This window comes from Pseudonaja textilis, chromosome 3, assembly GCF_049901715.1.
Source record: "Pseudonaja textilis isolate UNSWEBS1 chromosome 3, rPseTex1.2, whole genome shotgun sequence".
NCBI lineage: Eukaryota > Metazoa > Chordata > Lepidosauria > Squamata > Elapidae > Pseudonaja > Pseudonaja textilis.
Genome location: NC_141992.1, coordinates 26,522,230 through 26,532,639, shown reverse-complemented (window position 1 = coordinate 26,532,639; position 10,410 = coordinate 26,522,230). Strand labels below are relative to the sequence as shown.

The window sequence follows — 10,410 nt, the reverse complement described above, 5'->3', positions numbered from 1 at the left end:
TATTTAAAGCTGCTTTCCCTCAGTGGTGCTTGCACATACTGGGCTTCAGATCCCATCATTCATAGCCAGAATGACTTTGCAGACTGTTAATGCAAGTAACTGCTACTTACTGACTGCCTTTAGAAACTATTCAAAGATATTCCACTGTTAAAAGAATAGCAGCTTTGTGACCCATCTTTGCATTTATGACTATTGCAGCATCCCTGTGGTCATGGGACACCATTTGTGCACTTCTGACAAGCATAATTAATGGAGAACATGGAAGTAAATGTGCAAGTCATGATTACATAATATTTTTGCTTACTCCTTCAGTGATATCCCTAATGGCCAAATGAGAAATGAAGGCCATTGTGAACACATTATTTTCTGCTTAGTGGTTGTAATGCTAAGCAATTGAGTTGCCAGTCCTAACTGTAGTCACCAAACAAGGGGTACCTATAATGGAGTAAAATGCTTTTGGGGAAAAAAATGGACTGGAAAGCAATAGTTTCCATAATTATTTATTTGGCAAGTAAATAATCATCTGCAGAACTGTATTTTACAGAAGTGTATTCCCTCTGATCTTGTGGTGGCCATTCAAAAAAAGAAGCAAAGAAACAACAGCTTGGAAACTGGGTGGAGTTTAAGCAAACAGATGTCTGTGGAGATTCTCAGTCATCCAGGTCATGGTTGTTCCATTTTCATCTTTGAAGAAGCTTTTTCGGTGAGAAGTGAAACATCTTCAAAGAAAAACCAGAAAGTCCTGTTGCCTCTTGAAAACGCACCTTTGGGACAAGCACACAGATGAAAAATAGTTAACACATAAAGGAAGATGGACATCCAGTTCCTAATGATTCAGAATTCAGAAGCACTGAAGCGTTAATACCAAAGAAAAAAGACTTCAAAATCTGGAGGTGGACTAAAATTATTCACGTATCTTTCAATTTCTATATTTTAAGTAGAAATAGAAGGCAATACCGCTTTTTCCCCAGTGTTCAAAATTCCCAGCCATTTTCATTCCATATTATGGTCTTCTTGATGGTACAGTGGTAAGAATGCAATATTGCAGGCTAATTCTGCTGAATGCCAAAAGTTCGATCCTGAAGGGCCTTAAGGTTGACTCAATCTTAATCCTTCTGAAATTGGTTAAATGAGGAGCCGGATTGTTGTGGGCAATATGCTGATATTGTAAACCGCCCAAAGAGTGCTATAAAGCACTATGGGATGGTATACACATCTTAATGCTATTACTATTTCTATTCCCCGATATTATTCCAAGTTGTATTTAAATGTTACTGAGTTCCTATATCTGGATGAAATAGGATCTGTCAAGTTCCACCTTCTGAGAAAGAATATATTATTACAGGAGGTGACTGAAGTGACAGATTTCCAGAAATTTTAGACCTGATTTTTTTTCCTATAAGAAAAATGAGAGTGCAGTGGTTATTTTGGAAATATAGGTATAGGGCACATTTGGAATTTCGATAAGCCACAATTCTGACTGAGAGACATCTATTTTGCCTTTACCAAAGACCAGGACAGAGCAAAGTGTGGGCATCTTGGCCTCTTTAAGGGATACTGCATAAGAAAGCCGGTTTGGCTAGAATATGCCTTATTGAAACAAAGATTCCATGATCACACCTAGAATCCAAATGCAAGGAATTCTGACCAGTAAAGGTGAAATGTTTTATGTAAGTGCCATTCTACTCCAAAAATAACTTGACAAGACCTACCAAGTCTTATCAAGCAAGTACTTCTCTAGTGTTTTTCTACACGGCCTAAACTTTCACTCACTTGCACTTTGTGGCACTGTGTGCTGCCTTTAAAAAAATAAATAAATCTGTGAGTCAGTGTTGACTACTAGACAAATCCCTGCAGTTTTCTTGGAAATTTTTCAGAAATGCCTTGCCTCTTTCTTCTTCCTAAGACTGGGAGAAAGTGACTGGCTGGTGCCTTAACCATTACACCAAGCTGGCTCTCCAGTTTGAGCCACTTATATCCTATTTCTAATGCACATGCCTATAGAGATTGTCAAGACCCATAGCTATGAAGTGGGCTACTGGAAGTACAAGAACCCAAAATGCTGGTCTCCAGAATTTTGGAAATCTGTTTTCATTCCTTAACATTGAACATTCCAACATAGTAGTTCCCATACAAACATTCCCCATCAAATATGCTTAAAATACAGAATAATAGAGTTGGAAGATACCTTAGAGGTCTTCTAGTTCAACCCCCTGCTCAGGCAGGAAGCCCTATATACCATTTTAGACAAATGGATGTACAATCTCTTCTTTAAAACTTCCAGTGTTGGACCATTCACAACTTCTGGAAGCAAGTTGTTCCACTGATTAATTGTTCTACCTGTCAGGAAATTTCTCCTTAGTTCTAGGTTGTTCATCTCATTTGTGTTCAAATGACTTCAGTCTCTACAGGGCTGAGTTGGGCAGCCATATAAATTTGATAAACAAACAACAAATAAAAAGGCCATGAGACATGTGTAGATGCTTGAAGGGGGCAAACTTCCATGCAGATAACAATACCTATATTGGTGAGAACCCTAATTTTTCCCTTTAAAAATCTGTGTTACGCTTGTGCAAGACATTCTCAAAGGGTGGACATCATCTGATTGATAATACAATAGCTGGGCTTATTACTAGTGATCATGTCATGAATCCTGTTTAATGAATGCATAGTGAGCATAATTATTAGAGCTAAAAAAATGGCAGGACAATATTTTAAAAATAGAATAAGATTGTAGAAACCTAATGATGTCTCTAATGCAGTGGCAAGTGCAGCTAACAACAATGATAAGAATGATGTGCTTATGGTGAAGTAGCAAAGCAAACCTAACCTTTTTTATTTGGTTCCCAGCTTCAGACATGAGTGCAAAAGTCTTATGTGTGTTTTATTATTTGTCCCCTGAAGACATTGATGTCTCATTTTCTTCTAAGGTAAAGCTAGTCTTTGGAGATCCAAAGATTCAGTAGTCATGTGTCTCCAAACCAACACTATGGTCTCTTGACTAATTGTACTGTCACCACATGTTAAATAAACAAAAGTGCATGGATGTTTTCCTCCTGAAATAATAGTATAGACCAAATTTGCCAGCCACTTTGCATGAGAATTAGCCTTCAAAGCTTTGGTCTTCCAAGGGTGACTCAAGACTCTAAATAGGGCTATACACTCATTCACGAAATACTTGTAAGTTTCCAATTTGTGTCTCTCCTGTATGAATAAATACTGATTAGGGTTAGATTTCATTCTTGTTCAGAGCTGCAAGAGGGAGAGACATCTGACATTTTCTTGCTCAGTGAGAAAAGAAGAAAAGAAATGGACAGCATAATGTGGAAAGGAAATTTCACGAAGGCAGTAGTGTCACAAAAAACAGGAAAAGCCCAAGGGGAACATCAGGTCAGCCAGAAAACAAACTTACATAGGAAAAGGAATCAAATAAAAAGTATTAAAGAATCCCTATAGACAAAAGCCTAAGTAATTAAGAAAACTAGACAAATACAAAAAGGAAACAAAAGATAATTTAGAAAACCCTTACAAACACAGGACATACCAAATAAGCAAAACAAACAGACTAAAGACACAAAATATAAATTACAAAAGGGGCAGTCAAGAGATTGCCACAGAACAAATATGAAAAACTACCTTAAAGCTAAAAGAGATTACAGAAAACCAATAATACAATCTGGCCACCCCGTGGAGTTTGCTCTCCGGCGGAAATAAAGACAAACTCAAACAGGATTTGAAATATTAGGCACAAATACAAACACTCACACAAAATCAACTTACAAAGGGAGAAAAGGGTATAAAAAACCAGGAACTTACCATAAGAAGCTAGCTAGCCCAGGAATGCAGACTTCTCGCTGTTCTCCGCCTTTCTGAAAAATAAAAAGATCCAGCCTTCAAGCAGTTGTCCGTATCCTTGCGCCGGAGCTCTCCCAGCGGTAAAATCGAATCCTCGAAAGAAAGGCATTTTGACACCTTTCAACAATAATGACCAAAATGTTGCCAAATAATTAAAATGCAATTGTGTTGTAACCTCTTATGGAAACAACAATGTCTCTTTGTGTACAATTAACTCCAGGCTCTGGATTCATGATACAAACTCAAGCTTGTAAAAGCCCTGACCTCAATTCTGAAAGCTCAACAGACGTTTACAGACATCCATGGGAAGGGTAATATTTGCAGAAGATAAAATAAGCAAGGATTTTTCTTTGCCCTCTTCTGCACACACACATGCACATATGCAGACATACAGACACAGATACAAAACCACACAAACAGTCATACAAAAACACAAGTTGTAAAATAGTCTCCTCTTGATGGCTAAGAATAATATATTATACATAAAAGCAAGTTTTTAAAAGAACAGAAATTCCTATGCAATGTGCAGAAATCTTAATGAGCATATAATGGTTGAAAACCCCCTCATTTCATTTTTTATATTTGGGCCAAGAAGGCTGTTAAAGTTTTTAATTCTTTCCTTCTCTTCTCCTTGCTATTCAAAAAAAGAATTCCACAAGACACATTGTGTAGCATCTACTAGAGTAAAGATCATTCTTTTTATTATTATTTTAATATTTTTAGTTGCGACTCAGTGAGACAAAACCAACTGATTGTTAATAGTAAAGGACTGACAGGGAAATGTGGAAGGCTATTCATTAAATAATTACAACTTTTAAATACAGAAATTTTTACAGCTCTTTAAGAAGCCGCAGAAGAAAAGTCCTGTAATTGCGAGGGGGGAGGGGCAGAAAAGAGGGAGAAAGAGAGAGGGAGAGAGAGAGAAATTCCTGGAAATGACAGCTCAACAGCACATCAATCATTCTGACAAGCAATTATCTGCTTAGTTTAAGATGAAAAAGCTGCTTGTGGGAGGAGCACGAATCATTTGGCAACTGTGCAAAGAAGCTACACATTCTTTCTAAACACATGTAGAGACCAGGGCCTTAATACAAAATACAGAAATAAGACAATCAGACCTTGGTCACTCCAGGGAAAGGCCAGTCAGACTCAATAAGATCCAGGGTAAGATTTGGAGAGACTGAGCTCCGTTGGCCTTTTGCTTAGTATCAGAGAAAACATAAATGAAAGTAACTTTTCAATGTATAGTTTTGAAAGGACTCAAAATGCTATGCATTCTTTAGCATTATTGGAATGAAATATGCCAAATTTCTTAGAAATCAATCCAGGGTCTTATGAACTATGCTCTTTTTATAAACTGCTTTTGAGTTTTTTCCTTTTCAAGTAATAATGTTGTTATTTTGAAACAATGTGAATGGGACTTGCAATGAGAATAGTCCTTTCAATAGGAAACAAGTATGACAAATTTCAGACTGATATACTGAGAAGAGAGTTCTGTGGAATAGGAAAAGTGCTTTTAAAAAATGGTGTGCTCTTTTCTGAAGGCAGCAGAGCAGCATCTGGAGTGTGGCAATATTATAAGGAGTTACATCATCCATCTTTTTCAGAAAACATATCTCTCAGGGGGCCAAGTTATTTAATACAACTTATAAAGAAATCTCACCAGGCTGCTCAGAGTAATGGATACTCCATCCATTCTCCCTACAAGACATTGAATTGCTCAACCAATGCTGGGTGGACCACCTGAATTATTGTAATTCAAGAGACATAGAATGTGATCAGCCCCCATTCTTCTTTTTTGAATCATGGCAATTTATATAAAGGATATTGTTCATTGTTCTTGACAATGGTTAAATAAATTAAGAACTATGTGGAAGACCACAACTGGAATAGAGGAAGTTCTAATCAGCCTGCCCAACCCAACAAAATGAATGTTTTTTTTTTTTCCAATTATTTCTTTTCACCTGAGATTCCAGGATTTAGCTAGATCTCCTGTACATCTAGCACATTCCCAGTTCTGAAATTATGTAGAGATGGTTGACAATCATAATAACCAGTGATGGGATTCAAAACATTTACTACCAGTTCTGTGGGCGTGGCAGGGGAAGGATACTGTAAAATCTCCAGTCAGAGGTGGTATTTGCTGGTTCTCTGAACTACTCAAAATTTCTCCTACCAGTTCTCCAGAGTATTTTCGAGTATTTTCCCACATCATTATAGTTGTGCTTTTAAAGTTATAGCAACGTTTCGGCAGAATCTCATCTGCCATCATAAGGCTTCTGTGTAGTGTTCGTCTGTGAGTCAGACTTTCACAGCCATTTCAGTTTTAAATTTGGGGCTAGCCTACTGCTGTGCCAGAATATTTTTTTCTTCATCCTGATTGGTTGGGAGTCTTGGTCTGTGTTTATTTGTCTTGGAGTTTGCTGTGTTCTGCTTGATTGGTGTTTCTAATATCTTCTGTCTGTTTTGTGGCTTTTTTTGTCTTGATTGGCTGGCAACATTGTGTTCCTGTATTGGAGGCTTTTAGTGCGGCTTGGCTCCAAGTAAATGGACTGCTATCATTTATCCAATGGCTCCCTAGGACACACCATCTACTGGAAAAAAACACACACCAACCACTACCTAAATGCACAATCCCATCACCACCCTGCACAGATCAACTCCGTAGCCAGGACCCTCATCTCCAGAACCAAATGCCTAGCTGACAAAGACCACCTGAGAAGAGAACTACATACCCTCACTAACGTATTAATTTCCAATGGATTCCAAAGGAACACTATCACCAATCTAATGTGAAAAGTGATACCCCAAAAAAAACAAGACACAGAACAAAACAGCGGTATCACACTCCTCCCCTACATCAAAGGCACCACAGAAAAATCAGCAAAATTCTCTACAAACACAATATCAGGACAGCCTTCGGCACTGACCAAAAAATAGCCAACATCCTAAGAAACCCCAAAGACAAGATCCAGCTAGAAAACCAAGGAGTTTATGAAATACCATGCAACAATTGCCCAGCCACATACATTGGACTAACCAACAGGAGAATAAATGCATGTATCACAGAACACAAAAATGCAGTCAGAAGAGAAGAAAATACTTCCACCCTCTTCCAGCACCTTAAAGCCACAGGACATGAAATTAATTTCGAAGGAACCAAATTAATATCCAACACTGAACACTCCAGCAAGAGAATAATCAGGGAAGCCATTGAGATAGAGAAACAACCCCATAACATGAATAGACGGAATGATACCTCCTGCCTACCAGACATCTGGAAGCTAGCCCTTACCAACAAACAAGTCCCAGCCATGAAAACCAACACCAGACCCAAAACAACACGGGACACCACCGCCAATCCCCTGCATCAGACCCAGGCCCAAGCCCATCATATAAATGAAGGACAACCACCATCCAGAAAACAGACCATGGCTGCTTCACCAGCTGTTGCACCCCCTGACCCCAAAACCAAACAAGCTGACACATGCCAAGAACACAGACTGAGACCCCAAACTCGAAGCCAGACTAAAACCTAGAATGCTACATCACAGCCACCCGCTCAGGATATCGCATCAGAAAACTCAGGAAATTACACCACAAGAACTCAAAAAGTTGCAACACAGCAAATGACCCAGGATATCACAGCACAAAACCAAGGATACAACAGCAATAAGTCTCACAAGGTCATCACACAACCCTTTACCCAAGCCGTTACTACACAGGAGGCTAATTGAAAAGAGATCAAAACACAAACGACCCAGGAGATTACAGTGCAGGACCCAGGATACCACAACAAAAGAACTTGCAAGCCCATCACACAACCCATTACCCATTACCCAAGCTGTTAAAACATGAGAGACTAATGGAAAAAAGATCACAACAAAAGAAATGATGCCGGAGATTACAGCACAAGATCCAGGATATCTCCACAATAAAACTCACAAGGCCATCACACAGCCCATTATACCAACATCAACTCCATCAAGCAATCAAGAGGCAGCAGCGCAGCCAACCAGCCCAGCACACCAGCCCCCACCACCAGTATTTATAGAATAACGGCAGCTCCGATCACACACTGCTTGCACTGGCACACACTGAAAGCACCAGCTGAGGATGGCATGTGAGACTTCACCAAAATGTCGCCAAGATACTCTTAATCTTACATGGGAAAAGACACGAACACACCTAGACCTACACACACAGATTGAATTTTGAGTCTTTATAATATACTTTTTTATTTTGGCTGAAAATATTTGTTTCTGAAACTAACTTCAGTTTTTAGAATAGTTATGTTTTGTGGTAGGAGATTACTATGGAATTCTCCCATAAGAACCTTTTCAAATTAAAAGGAACTTGAGAGTTCATAGCTCTTACTAATCCATGCATGCAATCAGCTCGTCTGGCTCATCCTTCGGTGATTTCAAGGCTGCTTGCTGACCAAGGTCATGTCTTCATTAGTGATTTATACTGTCTTCTAGCATTATCAATTCATTGATGTACTTATATAACTGTAATCTGTGATCATATTAAGAGCAACTGCATTCTTTTTGCTGATGATGTAAAGCTATTCAACACCACAGACAAGACTACTACCCTCCAAAAAGACCTTGACTATGTATCAGAATGGTCAATCAAATGGCAACTTCAAATCTCAACAAATAAACACTCTGTCTTACCTATTGGGAGAAAAACTCAGAAAATAAAATACAAGCTAAATAGTCAAGACCTTGTTGAGGATCCAAACTTTGTCAAGGACTTTGGAGTACTCATCTCAAATGATCTAAGTGCTAGAGCCCACTGTAATTACATAGCCAAAAAGGCATTAAGAGTTGTTAATCTAATCCTACGTAGTTTCTTCTCTGGTAATATCACACTACTAACTAGAGCATACAAAACATTTGCTAGACCTATACTTGAATACAGCTCATCAGTCTGGAACCCATATCATGTATCTGATATTAACACAATGAAAAAGTCCAGAAATATTTCAGAAGAAGAGTTCTCCACTCCTCTACTCATTGTAGAATGCCTTATGCCACCAGACTTGAAATTCTAGACCTAGATAACCTTGAATTACACCATCTTCAGTGTGATCTAAGTATGGTATATAAAATCATACATTGCAATGTCCTACCTGTCAATGAATACTTCAGCTTCAACCATAACAACACAAGAGCACACAATGGATACAAACTCAAAGTTAATCTCACCAAACTTGATTGAAGGAAATACGACTTCAGCAACAGAGTGGTCAATGTCTGGAATACTCTACCTGACTCTCTGGTTTCTTCCCCAAACCCCAACAGCTTTAAGCTTAGACTGTCTACTATTGACCTCACCCACTTCCTAAGGGGCCTGTAGGGGACGTACATAAGCGCACCAACATGCCTACCGTCCCTGTCCTATTGTTTTTTATTTTTCTTATAAGTATCTATCTCATGTATTCAAAACTATATTTATCCTTATACCTGTATCTTGTAAGGGATTGACAAATCAAATAAATACTAAAATCAGAGCAGGCTTTATATCACCTTAAGGATGGCTGGATGATTCTAAAAATTCTATAAGCTCCTAGTGAGGAAGAGCACAGAGAGGCACTAGTCTCTCTCACATCTTTAGATGGTTATATAAGGCAGCAAAGAGAAGGTTGACTCCAACTGTCTTTTGCACATTACCATTGTGTTCATTAATTTTATTTGAGATGTATACACCACTCCCAAATGATGGTAGCAATTTACTACACATGCAAAATAAACACAGACATTTAAAATTATTTTAAAAATAGCATGAACATCTCAAAAAAGCTGGAGTGACGAGTGAGGTTATAGCTCAACCCTAAACAGAAATAAGGAGGTGACCTTAGGTCTTTTAAATCTTTTCTCAATTCTTTTAATTGTTTCCATGTCTAATTTTATAATGGAGCTCCTAATAGTTTATTGTGTCTTATCCCACAGATGTTATATTTTTAGTAAAATAACAAAATATAAAATGCAATGAGAGAAATATACTTGTTGGCCTACCAATTGCTCAAACTGTCTCACTTTAAAAAAGGGAAAGGAACAGCTTTCCTCTCCCTCCCATGGAGTACAGTGAAATGAAATAATTGTGCTGGCATGCTCTGAAAACATGCCTTCAGTACTATATCAGTAAAATGAATGAGGTTTTAATTGGGACATCCCACCTACACATGGCTTGTGTCTAGTACTGCAAAGCAGAATATCTGGTAAACTACTAGTGATCCTTGAGGACTCTTTATAATGGGCTTTGGCAATCTTAAATATTTTCCTTCAAACAAGGATCTCTCTAAAGGCCATTCTATAAAAGTCCTCCTAGCTTGATTTCAACTGTATCCCAAATGGACCAGACCAAAACTTGTTCAGGCAATAGTTCTTATTTCAGTATCCATTTACCCTGGAACAATAAAGATTGAAATAGCAAAATATAGCACATTATGAAATTGAATCATCTATATATTTTTATAATTGAATATCTGTATAAGGCATTGCAGGGACCGTTTTTTCACATGCTATCACTCTGCTGAACACAGTATTT

The 10,410-nt window shown here is 38.2% G+C and overlaps 1 long non-coding RNA gene across 1 annotated transcript in view; it reads right to left on the bottom strand.

The window, feature by feature from the left end:
* Positions 1-484: 484 nt before the first annotated feature.
* LOC148126046 (uncharacterized) overlaps positions 485-10,410 on the bottom strand; it is a 130,097-nt gene continuing 120,171 nt past the window's right edge. Inside the window, exons 2-3 of the long non-coding RNA XR_015742552.1 lie at positions 3,817-3,869; positions 485-764 (exon numbers count right to left, since the gene is read on the bottom strand). This is a non-coding gene — a long non-coding RNA (uncharacterized LOC148126046). The remainder of the gene's footprint in view (positions 765-3,816; positions 3,870-10,410) is intronic.